This window comes from Mauremys mutica, chromosome 1 (genome assembly GCF_020497125.1).
Source record: "Mauremys mutica isolate MM-2020 ecotype Southern chromosome 1, ASM2049712v1, whole genome shotgun sequence".
In the NCBI taxonomy this organism is placed as follows: domain Eukaryota; kingdom Metazoa; phylum Chordata; order Testudines; family Geoemydidae; genus Mauremys; species Mauremys mutica.
In genome coordinates, this window is record NC_059072.1 from 179,657,501 (window position 1) to 179,672,499 (window position 14,999).

The 14,999-nt window shown below is 41.1% G+C and overlaps 1 long non-coding RNA gene across 2 annotated transcripts; it reads right to left on the reverse strand.

The window, feature by feature from the left end:
* Positions 1-454: 454 nt before the first annotated feature.
* On the reverse strand, positions 455-8,968 carry LOC123358209. 2 transcript variants are annotated; one of them, XR_006575661.1, is made up of 6 exons: positions 8,765-8,968; positions 7,335-7,389; positions 5,941-6,103; positions 5,059-5,225; positions 1,442-1,561; positions 455-514 (listed from the first exon to the last, which is right to left on the reverse strand). It is a non-coding gene; the product is annotated as an uncharacterized LOC123358209 (long non-coding RNA). The 2 variants fall into 2 exon arrangements; XR_006575651.1 differs by having other exon boundaries at positions 5,923-6,103.
* Between the last annotated feature and the right edge of the window lie 6,031 nt (positions 8,969-14,999).

Sequence of the window (14,999 nt, forward strand, 5' to 3'; positions counted from 1 at the left end):
TTTGCTCCCCCATGAGCTTGACAATAGCATCCTGCCTGCTCTCATCGCGTGCGTCCCTCCTCTCTTCATGTTCCTGTAATGCTTTATGGGACTCCGCAATTGTTTGCCTCCACGCATTCAGCTGGGCCCTATCAGTGCGGGAGGACTGCATGAGCTCAGCGAATGTTTAAAAGGGGACTGGATAAATTCATGGTGGCTAAGTCCATAAATGGCTATTAGCCAGGATGGGTAAGAATGGTGTCCCTAGCCTCTGTTCGTCAGAGGATGGAGATGGATGGCAGGAGAGAGATCACTTGATCATTGCCTGTTAGGTTCACTCCCTCGGGGGCACCTGGCATTGGCCACTGTCGGTAGACAGATACTGGGCTAGATGGACCTTTGGTCTGACCCGGTAGGGCCTTTCTTATGTTCTTATGTTCTTATGAACATGTTGTCCCGAGTTCATTTTTCCGCCTTCTAATCTGGACCAGTCTCTGGGATGGAGTAGATAGGGGCCGCGTTGAAACATTTGCACCTGCAGAAGAAGAAAAAGGGAGTGTAGTATTTTAAAATATACATTTCAGAGAACAAAGGGGACACTTTGGTAAGAGTAAGCCATCACACACAGCCAGGCAACCGAATTCAGCTTACAGGCAGCCTAGGGGCACGTGGGGTTCTGCTTCTTCTACATTCATTTTAATGTTTTCAAACTGCTGGGACCCCTTTCCCATAGCAAGCGATGTCTGGTGGGTTTGCCAGAAAGGAGGGCCTGTGGGCTTTCTGGGATGATCACTTCACACAACACCCAACGCCCTCCCTCCCCCGCCCGCACCCACCGCGTGGCTCCAATAAGGCTCTGAGCAGGGATGAGCCCTTTAAATTATACACAAACAGCCCAGCATGTCTGGGTTTCCCCCCTCCACCCTCTACCGCGTGGCTCTGATCAGGCTCTAACACACCAGAAGTACCTTCTCCAGGGTCATGGTCCGGGAGCCAGCATTGGGAGTGAGGGGAGGCTATTGGCTCCAGCGTTAAGCATAGTTCCTGGCTAGGGGGGGGAAATGGATTCCCCACTTGCTGCCTGTGCACTGTCCTTCTCCTCTTCCTCCTCCTCCTCCTCCTCCTCCAATGACTCTTCCTCCTCGCTCTGTGCAACTCCCCCCTTGTAGGTGTCCCCAAACAGTGGTGGGATAGTGGTAGCGTCACCCCCCATAATTGCATGGAGATCACGGTAGAAGCGGAATATATGGGGCTGTGACCCAGAGCGCCCGTTTGCCTCCCTGGCTTTTTGGTACGCCTGCCTGAGCTCCTTGATTTTTGTACAGGGACACAGAATAGTGTCAGAGTGGCCTCTTTCTGTCATAGCCTTGGAGACTTTAGCGTATGTATTTGCGTTCCTTTTTTTGGAACGTAGTTCTGCCATAACAGACTCGTCTCCCCAGCATGCAATGAGATCCAGTACCTCTCATTCGGACCACGCTGGAGCTCGTCTGCGAATCTGGGACTGTGTGATCTCTTGTGATGGTGGACTCTGCATAGTCGCCTGTGATGGTCACCTGTGCTGATGGTGACCAAACATCCCCTGAAAATCCAATCAAATTTGGACAAGTCATAAGCCTCTGAAAAATCACGGCTCACATATGTTTGATAGAGGTTTGTTAGAGTTCAGCAGCTAAATTCCCTGAAGACTCCATCTGAACGGAGTCTGTTGTGCTGACTGGACTGTGTATGAACATGCCTTCTACTCTTACCAGTTACTCAGCTCCAGTGGAAGATGTCTGAGCTGTGGATCTAAAGATCCCAACCCTACAGGTGACCATAGTGGGATAGTCAATATGATTCCATCTGATGGAATGTCTGTTTTCTCTAGTTTTCTTCTGTAGAAACTTAGGAAATTGCAACCCAAAAAATTGTGTTAAAAGATCTGAAAGTCAAGCACACAAAGATTAGGAAATCCCAGAGTTAAGGTATTAAAGTTGCCTGATGATGTTAACTTAGTTGTTTTGTGTGTGTGCATTAAGATAGAGCCTTTAATTATATGATCATATACTATTTTTTCTACAAGAGCCCTGCCTCATTCAGTCACAGGACAGATGCACATTGAGACAGAATTAAGGTGTATGGTATTTGCTAACTTTCAAGTGTTTGACATTGCAACCTCAACAATATTATTTTAATTTTTTTTGTATATAATTTATGTTACATAATGTTTGGAGCAGCACTCAAAGCACTAAATGGTTGTTCTAAATAGATACACACACATATTTTTTCAATTACTTGAACTATTTGTTAAGATTTGATTGCAGATAATTTACAGTTTCTTTTTCTAAAAAGGGCTCCCTTTACTTTCTTTCCTGTGGTACTCAGGACTATGCCTTAAAGGGCTGAGCATCCCCGACAGAGAGTCTGGGTATAGCGCTGTGAAGTTCTTGTTTTTATGCCCAGCAGCTGGAACCAAATACAGAACAAAGCAAAGCTCTTGTAAAGCACCTTAAGTACTGGATAATCACTGAACACCATACTCCATATCCCTTTCTCATAATGACTCTCAGCTACACAGCAGCCAGCTCTTCTGGACTGGAAATCTCATTAGCCTGCCACTCAAGTGTCTTTAAGAAATTAGTCTGTCCATATTAGTCTCTTTTCTACATCCCCTCCCTCTTTTTTAGTACACACCAACACATTTATTGTAACTACATAAAAATATAATTAAGCAAGGCAAGAAAAACTGAAAGAACAGTTCTGTTTGTAAAGCTTGTAACATTAATTTCTTAAGATTGATAGTCAACGGCAAGAATTCCATTCACTTCAATGGAAGCAGGGTTGAGGCCAAATATGTCAAGTAACTTTAGATGATGAAGTTAAACATACTCTGTTTGCTTCTTGCCTTTGGCAAGTGAAAGGAAAGCAAAATCTAAGAAAATGAATCTCAATAAAGAAAAATAAGCTGCATATTAAACTGTTGTAAAGAGAATGATGTGTGTTGCCTTTCTGGGGTTGGTCCACAAAAGGTAACAGCCTACTACACCTCTACCCCGATACAACATGACCCAATATAACACGAATTCTGAGATAACATGGTAAAGCAGTGCTCTGGGCGGGGAGGGGAGGCTGCGCGCTCCGGTGGATCAAAGCAAGTTTGATATAATGCGGTTTCACCTATAACACAATAAGATTTTTTGGCTCCCGAGGACACCGTTATATCAGGGTAGAGGTGTATTTCCATCAGCTAATTGGTCCTTTTGCTCAAATGGCAAATGAACTTGCTCTTAGTTCAAAAAATCCTGGGTTCAAATGCTGCTGATGGCCCTGCGGGGGTCACTACACATGAACAGGGTGCCACACAGAGGGTTTTTTTGTTTTTTGGGAGAGTGCTCAAACAGTAGTTCATCAGTGAGAACACCAATGTGAATATAAGTGTCGCTCTATGGCAAATTTCACTGCCAACGCTACCTTACACAAACAAGGAGGAGAGTAAACATGAGTCTGAAAACAAGAGATTATAGGGTAATCATGCCACTAACTAGTTTATGTTCCACAAAAGTTAACAGTGGATGCTGTAGCTAAAGACAAACTTGTTCTTAGTTACATTAAAAATTGTATTAATCAGTTTTTAACTCAGTAGTATTTCAAAATAAAATAGCGAAAATTGCTGGTATAGGATTCATTTCCGAATGCCCTTCTGGAAGAACCACTTCAAGGCCTTTATTATAACAAAAGCTAATAGGTGTAGCCTATCTTCAGTCTAATATTGGAGGTGGGCAACAATGACATATATTATGAAAGAGAAATCATCCATTACTTAATTCTCACAGAAGTTAGTAGGAATATAGCTCTTTTTCTAACTCTTTTCTTTATTTTGGATTGGAATTAGAACATTTGTACTCTTGTAAATTGTGCCACTTTAAACGTTCAACATCCTTGAAGCAAAAGCTTAAATAATGCTCAGAAGGAGGCATTGTGTTACAGTGCTGTCATTGCTGGGAACTGATCCCTGGCCGGCTGGATAATGTAATGAGGTTGGGATCAAATTGATTTCCTGTCCTCTTGAGAGGGTCTTAAAAACAATGGATCTTATACAAGGAAAACAATATTTTTCTCTCTGATTTTCAACATTTATGCTCTAATGCAGTCCCCCATTCCTTTCATTATGCAAAGAAGGAGTCTTCTTTGTTTGGGCATATGTAGTTTCTGGTTGTTATGTCTCTAGCCCACTCTTTAAAAGCTAGATCATACAGACAGCTTTGTGTACGGCCTAGTGAGAAACCCATCCCAACAGGAGCTGCAGGAGAGGTTCTGCCTATGGAAGGCATAAAGCCTGTCAGTGCAGCCTGGTGCACAAGGGAACTGTGCTTGTTGCAGCCCCCAGCTGCAGCTGACCTGCTCAGCAGGCCAGTGCAGAGGATGGCTAGGGCCATGCATAGCTTTCTCCGTGCCCCCTTTGAGGTGAACAAAGGTAGTAGTCCCTGCAATCCACAGAGCACAAGAACTGCAACTTTGACAGGCCCTTTTGCTGGCCAAGTTAGTGGGTGAAGAGGCTACTTGCATGCTCACCATGTACACTCACACAAGTGTGTGTCATAGTCTGCTCCCCTGAGGTAATAAAGGCCCAGATGCTCTGCTCTGCGCTGGTGGATGCAAATGCACACAGAATGATTTTAACTCAACAACTCAGAAAGGAGGGAAGAGAAACTTATATCACAGGCTTCTCTGATACCCAACCCTGCAGAAGCCTCTCAGCACCACCACCTTGTGGTTGAAGGTGTGAACAATTTTCAGGAAGTTGAGGGGACTGAAGATATACAGGGTGGTTGCAATCCTTGCTATTTGGTGTGGCTGTTCCGTCGAAAGTTAACATTGGCTCTTGTAGTATTAACTTCTAATCTTCAGCCTCAACCCCAAGCCAATTGGAGGAATAAGAAATACACAGTTTCTCCCCTGGAGACCAGTGGAAACATGACTACCAAGTGAGTGCCCTGCCCTGTTAAGGGCAAGGGCAAGGGATCCTGACAACAATAGGTGGCCAGCCTTACATGTGAATTTCCCAGAGGCTGCAGAGATGAGACCACGATCTCTTACCAGATTGTAGGGACCTAGGATAACGATAGCCCAGGTTCTCCGGATACCACACACTGGAACTAACGGTTCCATCTCAGGAACGATATCAGGGTCTTCTCAGAGGTTACTTGCACAAATCTGCAGTACTTTCCCCTCTCCTGCAGATTTTAGAGTATTTGACCCTAGATCTTTTAAAGTAAGCAATCATCAAGTTGCAAAGTTATTAAAAACTCTCATCTTAATTAAAAAGTCTAATGAATATTACTCCCTAGAAGTATTAAACACTAAAAACAGCAGGTGGAGGGTTAAAACAGGGTATAATTATAAAACAAGTTCTTAACAATTACTATTTACTGTCGATGAAGTTTTCAGTAAAATCTCACTATTCTATACCATACTTTCACAAGGAAATTTCAGTTCACTGGCTTTTTTTAAATCCATCTCAGTTTCCAATGTCATGTTTTAGCATTGCAAAGGTCATGTCGACCATATAGTTAATTAACTATAATTGCTAATTAACCCATAAAGAATAACTATTTCAGGTGGGAAAAAAGTAGTTAGAAAACAAAGTGTCCACAACTGTTCCCATTGTGTAGTGTTGGCTGTAAGATAGTACCATTTGTTTAGGATATGCTGTAGTACAGATTAAATATTAGTTGTAACATAGCCATCTTGATAACTAAAATAATTTTATTAGACCCTGGCCTATTCCCCATAACCTTGGAATACTGTTTCTTTTAGCTGTACTATCTTCACAAGGAAATTGATTTACTGAGTGTTGTGAATTCTTTGTGTAAAATATTCAGAATATTTCCTTCCAACATTTTTGATGCTGTAAAAATATGTCATCTATGATCTGCATGGAAACATGATCCAATAACTGACCCAGAACATCCTCTTCACCTTGGCAAGCAGGAGGCCCAAAGACCTAGTCAATCCCTCATCAGTAGTGTGTAAGAAAACAGCTCGACCTCTGTGACACCATTTCATCTCTCTCTCTCTCTCTCGCTATCCCACAATAGCTGCTCTGCAGAGTTGGGGACCTGTGCATGAAACATGCCAGGGTCTAGAAAGAGTGAGATGGGGAGACACTGTTTGAGAATGTTTATACAACTGAAATACTGTCTATACAAATGTTTACCAGAATCAAATTTCTAGCAAAGCTTATTTTGTGAAAAAACAAAATTAGCAAGTTTATAAAGGTTCAGTCTTTCACTCAAGAAACAGAAATAATACCATTTAATTTAGGCAACCAATCATAAAACTTGATTTTTGAATTTTGAAAAAAATATTTTCAACTTAGGTTCTTACATCTAGCACTGAGGGACTTCTACTACTATATAATGCAACATGGTTATCATCTTTCCCCATTTCCTCCCCCAGGGGAAACAAAAATCCACATGCATTTTTTTTTGGTTTGGTTTGGTTTTGAAATTTATTTTTATTGACTGAACTATTGTTTTATGAATTCACTATTCTAGACTGAATACTCACTATGAACAGTTTACAGACAGTCCACAGCTTATAAATGTTCATAAAAATGATTCAGGGATTAATTGTGAGCATATTTGTAGAAGTTACATCTGTTTCCTAACAGTTTATGAATAGGAAAAAAAAGATTACATTGTTGAGTGAGTTGTTCATGACAAACAGTTTGGCGATTTCTAGCCTGGAGACAGAGTTTGAATACGTTTCACCTCACAAGTGTAATTAGAGGTGGTCTTACTCTAACACCTAATTAGGATTTTCCCACATAACAATTATACATTATACATTTTGGCATGGTTAGCAATTTTTCCTCAGGAGAGACCCAGTTATGCAATACTGTGACTTACATAAGTCAGGAACGATGCACCTCTCCTGAGCTCTGTGGAGAAGTTGATACAGCATCTGCCCACTCTCAGCCACAAAAATCAGTCTCATATTTTCACCATAAAATTAATAATAACTAATGAAAGTTTACAGGGTATAGGTGAAGTTCAACACAAAAGAACACAATAAGCAATGCTTGTGTGCTTTTTACAGGACTAACTCCAAAAGCACTGTGAAAAGCTTCCAGTTTACAACAATTCCCTCACCACTCATTTACTATGGGACCTGATTGCTTCTGGATTCCGGTTAACAGCTAATTGGTAATGACACCTACAACAGGCACAGAACAGGTACTATGCATTTCTAAAACTCTTCATGGTATCCAGCAGAAGCACAGAAGTTTACAGTAAGGCCCAATTCATTGAATTCATTTCCCACACTTTACTTTTGGGGAAAAGCAGGTGGTGCTACATTTTGTTACTTACATCTTTCACTTTATCATTAGATTTCAAAATGTCTGGGCTACAGCTGCACTTTTGGCTGTACAAGGGGAAAAGAAAAAAGTGTCAGAGATGGGCAAAGCAGTGGCAGTCTTAATTTTTACATCAGATCCATTCAGTGCCTTCCTTAAGAGAAAATGTTAAGTCATTTCTCAAATAGGCGGAGTCCTTTACTGAATTGGCTAGAGCAAATGGAGTATGTGTTTCAGGCAGAAAACAAACTGATGATAATTGAAGATATCTGGAATGTAGGGGGAAAAAATCGCTCTTGAAGCCTAATAATAATCCAAAGTGTCAACAAAAGGATGAGATTTTATGCAGGGAACTCACTGGAGTCCATTCAAGACAGAAAAAAATCCCTCCCATTCATTCTTAGACTCTCTCTTTCCAAAAAGAGACAGGGGGGTGGGAGGGGTGAGGAGACAGGTCATCACTTCCCTTCACTGGAGGCAAACAGTTGTGAACTTCCAGGAATTCAGAGGAAACACCACGAATAGCTGGTCTCAAGCCTTTATCTTACCTCCAGGAGACCCTTGGTCAGCTTTCCAACTTACTGAATTGATAAACTCTTGGGAGTTTGAGCTTCCTTTCCCCTCTAGAAAGCCCTGCCACTCCTCCTCTCTCTTCTGGACAAGCATTAGTTCTCAGACCTCTGAGACCCAATTCCTTCCAAATCAACAAAGTCAGATCCTCCCTCTGCCAGAGCAGCCATTCTTCAACAGCAAACTCTCCCCCTCCATCTCCTGTTCTCTTCCTAGGGGAGGCCTCCAAAGTAATCCTGCAGTGTCCCTTTTGATCCCATCCCCAACTCAAGCATCTCTTCATGTAAGCACCATCAGGACCAACATCTCAAATCTCTTTGGTTAAGCCATATACAGTCACTAAATGTTATTTGCAGTCACAAGGTCTGTTTGCAGCTAGTCTGCAGCTGTGCCATATGCAGAATTCTCATGGGAATTGGCATCTCTGTCCATAGTTTAGATTTCAAACTGGGGTCAGTATATGTATTCAATACCTATTGGCCTATTAAGGACCTGGTTTTCAAATAATACTTTAGCGAAAAATGCTATCAGGTTCAACTTTAATGTATCATTTTACAAATTCTCTCTCAAGCATAAAGCCATTTTAAAAAAATTGCCACAATTATAATGACGATATAAGGATTGTATAGGATTTTCCTCTATCTAATGCTCCTCCATCACCATATTAACTGAGTGTCTCACACTCATTAATGTATTTATCCTCACACCCTTCTCCCCCCACCCATGCCCATGAGATATGGAAGTGTTATTATCCCCATTTCACAAATGTGGAACTGAGTCATAGAGAAATTAAGTAACTTGCCCAAGATCACACAGGAAGTCTGTGACAGTGCAAGGAAGTGAACCCAGGTCCCCTGTGTTCAAGGCTAGCACCTTATTTACTGGATCATTCTCTCTCTTTATCCTGAGTCCTTCCTTATGAGCTTTCTTCTCCTCCTCCTTTTCTTCTCTTCCTTCTCCTCCTCCTCCTCATTTCGTTACAAGGCCCATAACAGCCGAATGCAGAAAGAAAGAAAGAACAGGCCTTATACTTATGCAGTCATATTTTATAGTGTATTTAAAGACTGTACAAGTAGTGCATATGGAACAAAAAGTTAATATTGCTATTTCCTGACCTGAGTGCTCAGCGGTCTCAAGTTTATTATATCAGCACAGCTTTTTGCATAGAGTAATAACAACTTACAGAGAATTCCTGATAACTTCATTATAACTCTTCTCTGTGCTAGCAACATTTCATCCATTGATGTCAAAGTTTGCTTACCCCATGATATGATTATTATTACCACCTTGTAAATAGGAAGTACACTCAAATTTTCATGTAACTAAAAAGGCTTTTCATGTGAAACAGTTATTTAAAAAAAAAAGAGTGATGAGCTTGAGTCACAAGTTAAGATTTGAATCAAATCAAACAGGAGCTCAGATTCAGGGCATCCTAGTAGGGTCCAGCTGTTTAAAAACAAACACCTTCAAATGTAATCTTTAACACCTGATTGTTATATATTTCTATTATGGATGTAATCAAGGGTAGTTTTCCTAATATGCTCAGAGAAAAAACGTTATCAGGAGCAGATGTGTTCTTTTAGTAATGTATTTCCATTTGTAAAAAAAAAAAAAAAAAGCAAAAATAAAGTGTTAAGTGGTTTTATAGGATTTTCATGTTCATCTGATGAAAAACTTTAGCTCCACCATCTGCAGGAAGATGACATTATAATTCAAGTTTCTATAAACATGTTGCAACAACCCAATTTTTAATACCACACCTGAAGGAAAAAGACAGTGTACAAATGTAATGCACCTGCTGGCTTTGGTGTTTATATGATCAAATGAGCAGGAGCTCGTAATACTTCCCAACAGATCTCTGCCAGTGGCCTTGTTATAAATCCCTCCACAGCCAGACAAGTTGGCCTTTATTTTTTCATATTGCTCTGGGCATCTCACATGACATTCCCAAATAAGGTATTGTACTACAAGCCTGCTCTGATTGCTAGTAATGACTTAACTGCAAAGGAATTATAACAGTATGAATAACAGTGGTTTGCACTGTGAATGCCTCAGCTACTCCAAAAATGCCAAAGCAACCAATATAATTTGCTTCTCACTCCTTAGCTTGAAAGGAAGAGAAAATCAGAACACTTTACAACTGCTGCTAATCCGTAAAAAACACTTGATTGTTCATTCAACAGTGGGAAGCAAAAACAAATGTAAACCATATAATAGTATTAGCTCGTCTGTAACTGTATATTAAGGCACCAATATTATTCAAACCACTGAATTAAAATAAAAAGGAGAAATGGAAGTTTGACTTGACTTGATTCCAAAAATGAGGTAATTTGGATGAATGATGATTTATACCTGCAAATTTCTGCTGCATATTTTTAAGTGTATTAAAGACCATTGTATTTGTGACCATTAGAATTACACCAATGAGGTGTGTATTGGAATAAGACTGCAAATTCCTTAGGGTTTGCATCTTTCTTACACATCTGTGCTGTATAGCATGCTGAGATGGCTATTGCGGGTGCACTATATATGCAAATCAACAAAATTAACAGGCGAGAGAATACTGTGTTAAAATAAGTTAAAAGCCGCAAATTAAAAATAACTATTCAACAGATTTTAAAGATTCCAAAAGGCAGCCACTGAATAAAAACTCAGTTTGATAAAACAGATACCTACAGAATTCATATGTGGGTTAAAGACCCAAATATGCAAGCCTTTCTCACATCAGTGTATTTTTTCGCATGTGAGCAGTTCCACTTAATTTAATGATACTACTCAGCTATATGCTCACTAACATGGGTGCAAGATATACAAATAGGCCCTATGAGAGGAAAGCTTCCAACATTCTTTCACAACTTTTTAGTGGCTAATGTCACAAATTGACCCAAATTGCATGTATATGAATGACAAATATCCTATAAGGCATCTATGTTAAAAGAATATTATTAAGATTGCGAAATCAAACACTCAAAAGTTAGGAAAGGCCAGATTTAAGCTTTTGCATGAAACCTTAGTTCTGCCCCTTGATTGCATGCATTGTTTATGCAGCCTTTGGATCTAAATCTCCGTTGGGTGAAAGTGCAGTATGTTTGATGTTCAGAGCGATGGTCAGCATGCAAAGCAATTCTGTTCTTCATGATATGAAGACCTCCATTCACTCCTTTGAGGTTTGCACGGCGACAAAGAAGGAAAGGATTTTTGTATTGCCTGAGTTCTGGGTGACTCCTTAGTTGTGAGATGTGCCAAAAACTCTGCCTCCCTCGAGGAAAGCAGTCGCCACTAATTGTTTTGCCTGAGAATCAGCTTTCCATGTGGTCAACCAAAGGTACCTTCTGAGAACTGCGTTGGCTGCCATAGTTCCAGACAAAATGTGACTCTTAGCAACCAAGAGAGAAGCAATGGAAATCTCATTCAGAAGCACTTGTGACCTTTTGCCTGTGAGCAAAGGGAACTGCTTTTTAGTCCCTTGCACCTGGCAAAAATGGTGCAAGGGACTAAGTTTATTCTTGCCAAATAAACTGAGGAGGATGAGATGTGAAGAGAACTGCCCATAGCTTCATAATTCCACCAAGGAAAGGATTCAATTTTTATGAGTTCTTTCTTAAATCAAAAATTGCCCTTGGCTCCGATTATTGTTTCTTTTGGATACCTGAAACAAGAATTGATCCTTCTTTTGAAATCATTAATGCTTCAAATCCTTACATGTCGGAACTGGCTTTTGGATGGTGGTTTTTTTCTTTTGGATCTGATGAATTCCTGTAAAGCTGAACTGAGAGGGAAGCCAAGGTATATTTTTACTTCTGGAAGGAAAACACTTGCCAATCTGTTGCAACTCACCATCTTGTCTAGCAGATAGCGTATCTAATTATAGACTCAGCACAATGACTACCCATTTAGACATAGTATCATGGAAACAGAAAGAAAAAGCCTATCCTGAGAACCAGATGCGAACCTTTCTAATTCTGGCTCACAAAGAGCTGTTTCCTTAGCTGAACAATCTGCCCTGAAGGACCGTCCCATTTGAGATGTGGCATTGCATTTCACATGAAAGCAGGCTCTCTCCTGCTTTCTTATGTCAGCCATTTTGTGAAGTAACAGCTAGGCATCTCACACAGGGCACCCTGAATTGTGAGGAGCGGAGAGAGTCAGAAATGTCAGAAGTAAACAGAGGGAGATTAGGAGAAGAAATGACTTAAGAAAAAAGTTTAAGAAAATAAAGTTTCCTCTGGGCTTATGGAAGACACGGACCTTTCAACTCCTGTGCTTTGCCTGCTTGGAGGCAGAACAGCCTTGGCATGAGGATCCCTTCAGTCAGTGCTTCCTTGTCTGATAGTTTTGCTCCCTCTAGGTTACCACTTCTCCTGTGCAGGGTCAGTAGATAGCAAATCTGAGAAGAATATGTAAAAAAACATTTGCAATTTCTCAAAACTCAGTAATCAGATCATACTATGGGTCCAGTCCTGACTTCATGTAAGTCAGTGGAGGAAGGATTGGGCCCTAAACTGTAACTTTAAGTAGGAAAAACATTTTGGGTAATGACATGCAAAAGAATATATGAGGGGATCCATTTCTCCAATGATATAAATATATATGTATATATAAAGCAAACAGAATTTTGGGATGTATTAGCAGAAGTGTTGTAAGCAAGACACGAGAAGTAATTCTTCCACTCTACTCCGTGCTGATTAGGACTCAACTGGAGTATTGTGTCCAGTTCTGGGTGCCACATTTCAGGAAAGGTGTGGACAAATTGGAGAAAGTCCAGAGAAGAGCAACAAAAATGATTAAAGGTCTAGAAAACATGATCTCTGAGGGAAGACTGAAAAAATTGGGTTTGTTTAGTCTGGAAAAGAGAAGACTGAGAGGGGACATGATAACAGTTTTCAAGTACTGTAGTGGGGCAGTTACCATGCTCCTGAGATAAAAGGCTAGGCTGACTAGGGAAGCAGCCACAACTGGGGCCACACCCCAATCAGGCCACACCTGGCCCTGTTATAAGGGCTCAGGGAGGAGTTGGGTCAGTCTCTCTCTAGCTGTGGAGAGAGAAGGACCTGGCTGCCTGGGAGAAAAGGGTACCTGGAGCGGAGCGGAGCAGGGCTGGGGAAAGGCCAGAGGAGCTAGGGAGCTCCAGCCTGGCAACTCCCCAGGCTGAGGCCTTGGTAAAGGCCTGTGCGGGTACTGGGGCTGGGAGGTACAGCCCAGAGATAGGCAGAGGCAGCTGGTCCAACCTCCTTGCCAATGATGAGTGGCCACGACAGACTGCAGTTTGCCCCAGTGAGCCGGGGGCTAGATGACAACTGGCAGTAGCCACTGAGGCAAGGTGGGTGAGAGGGTTGGGGGTTCCTCTGGGAGGGGAGACCCAGAGCAGGGGTACTGTGGAGGGCAGAACCTCAGAGTAAGGGGCACCGGGATCCGGGAGGGACATGGGGTCCTGAGGCAGGCAAGTCACCAGCCTGCAGAGGGTGCTCCGGGCTGGACAAGAGCTAATTCCGAAGACAACCAGCAGAAGGCAATGCGCCGGTGAGTTTCGCTTCGCTACAAGTAGATAAAAGGTTGTTACAAGGAGGAGGGAGAAGAATTGTTCTTCTTAACTTCTGAGGATAGGACAAGAAGCAATGGGCTTAAATGGTAGAAAGGGAGGTTTAGTTTGGACGTTAAGAAAAACTTCCTAACTGTCAGGGTGGTTAAGCATTGGAATAAACTGCCTGTGGAGGTTGTGGAATCTCCATCACTGTAGATTTTTAAGAGCAGGTTAGACAAACACCTGTCAGGGATGGTCTAGATAACACTTAGCCCTGCCATGAGTGCAGGGGACTGGATTAGATGACTTCTCGAGGTCCCTTTCGAGGTGATTCTATATGTCCCATTAACATTAATGACCAAGCTTTGCAAAAGTGACTAGTAATTCTGAGTGCCTTAATTTATGGATGCCCAATGTGACAACTTACAGGGACCTCATTGTCAGAAACTGCTGAGTATCTGCCTGCTGGCAATCAAGCATTTCAAAAATGAAAGAACCCCCAAAACACTAGTTATTCTTGAAAATCTTGGCCTGTAAGTAATGATAATTTAACATGATTTTATCTCTATTGTAAGTAAAGAAATTAATTGAAACAAACCACATTTATGGCATGTTTAAACTGATAAATGATTGTAAATTCAATGTTGAGACTAAAGCTATTAAGATATTCATACTAGTAAGTACAATAGCATTGTTATTTAACTTCAACGTTCACCTACAATGGTCCTAATGCCTCATGTTTAAAAAATGGGAGACTTTTATTAAACAAATAAGAAAAGATTTCAGTTTTTAGTGCCTTTCATCTCCAAGGATAGCAAAATATTGTACAAACTTTTTGCCCACCACTAAAATGTAGACACCATTTAGCGGTAGCACATGACAGTTATTTAACATCCAACACAACAAAATGGCTTAGGACAGGAAGCGAAGGGGGAAATCAATTCACTCCATGCAAAGAAAGAATCTCAACTGATCTCATGCAGTTCCTCTTTGGTGATCCATTGTCTATTGCCTCACATGCATTGCATTTTCAAAGTGTTTCATGTATTACTCAGGAACAAAATGTAGGGTGATGTAATATAATTCAGTCCTTGAAATAATAAGGTTATAGTTAAGACCATTACAAAGATATTTATTTATTTATACGGGAAGGGGGACAATAGAGTTTGAGGTGCAGGTCACAAAAGTTTAAAATGCCCCAGGGACTCCACATCTGTTTCAATCGGCAGAAGAGACTCAAGGCATGGAAAGAGCTGCACCCATGTTGCTTAGGCAAACTCAGAAATAAGCTGTTTTTCTTTATGGCCAAAAAGCTCTCCAATATTATGTCCCAAACCTTAGGTGAGCTACTTCTTATCTGGATCTCAGCTTGAAGCAAATGACCTCAAGTACTGTAGCTTTAACATAACAAAACCTTCTCCCCCTGATGTTATTTTGAAAAGATATATTAAAAATAAAAAGAGAGGAAGAAAGGGCAGGGACATGTGACCCAGTTTCCTGGGCCTTTCCAGGATTCTTATTCAAACTATATATGGCCACATTCAGTAGCTTTTTGTGAGGAGACTGCAGTGCCTTTTCATATTTGGC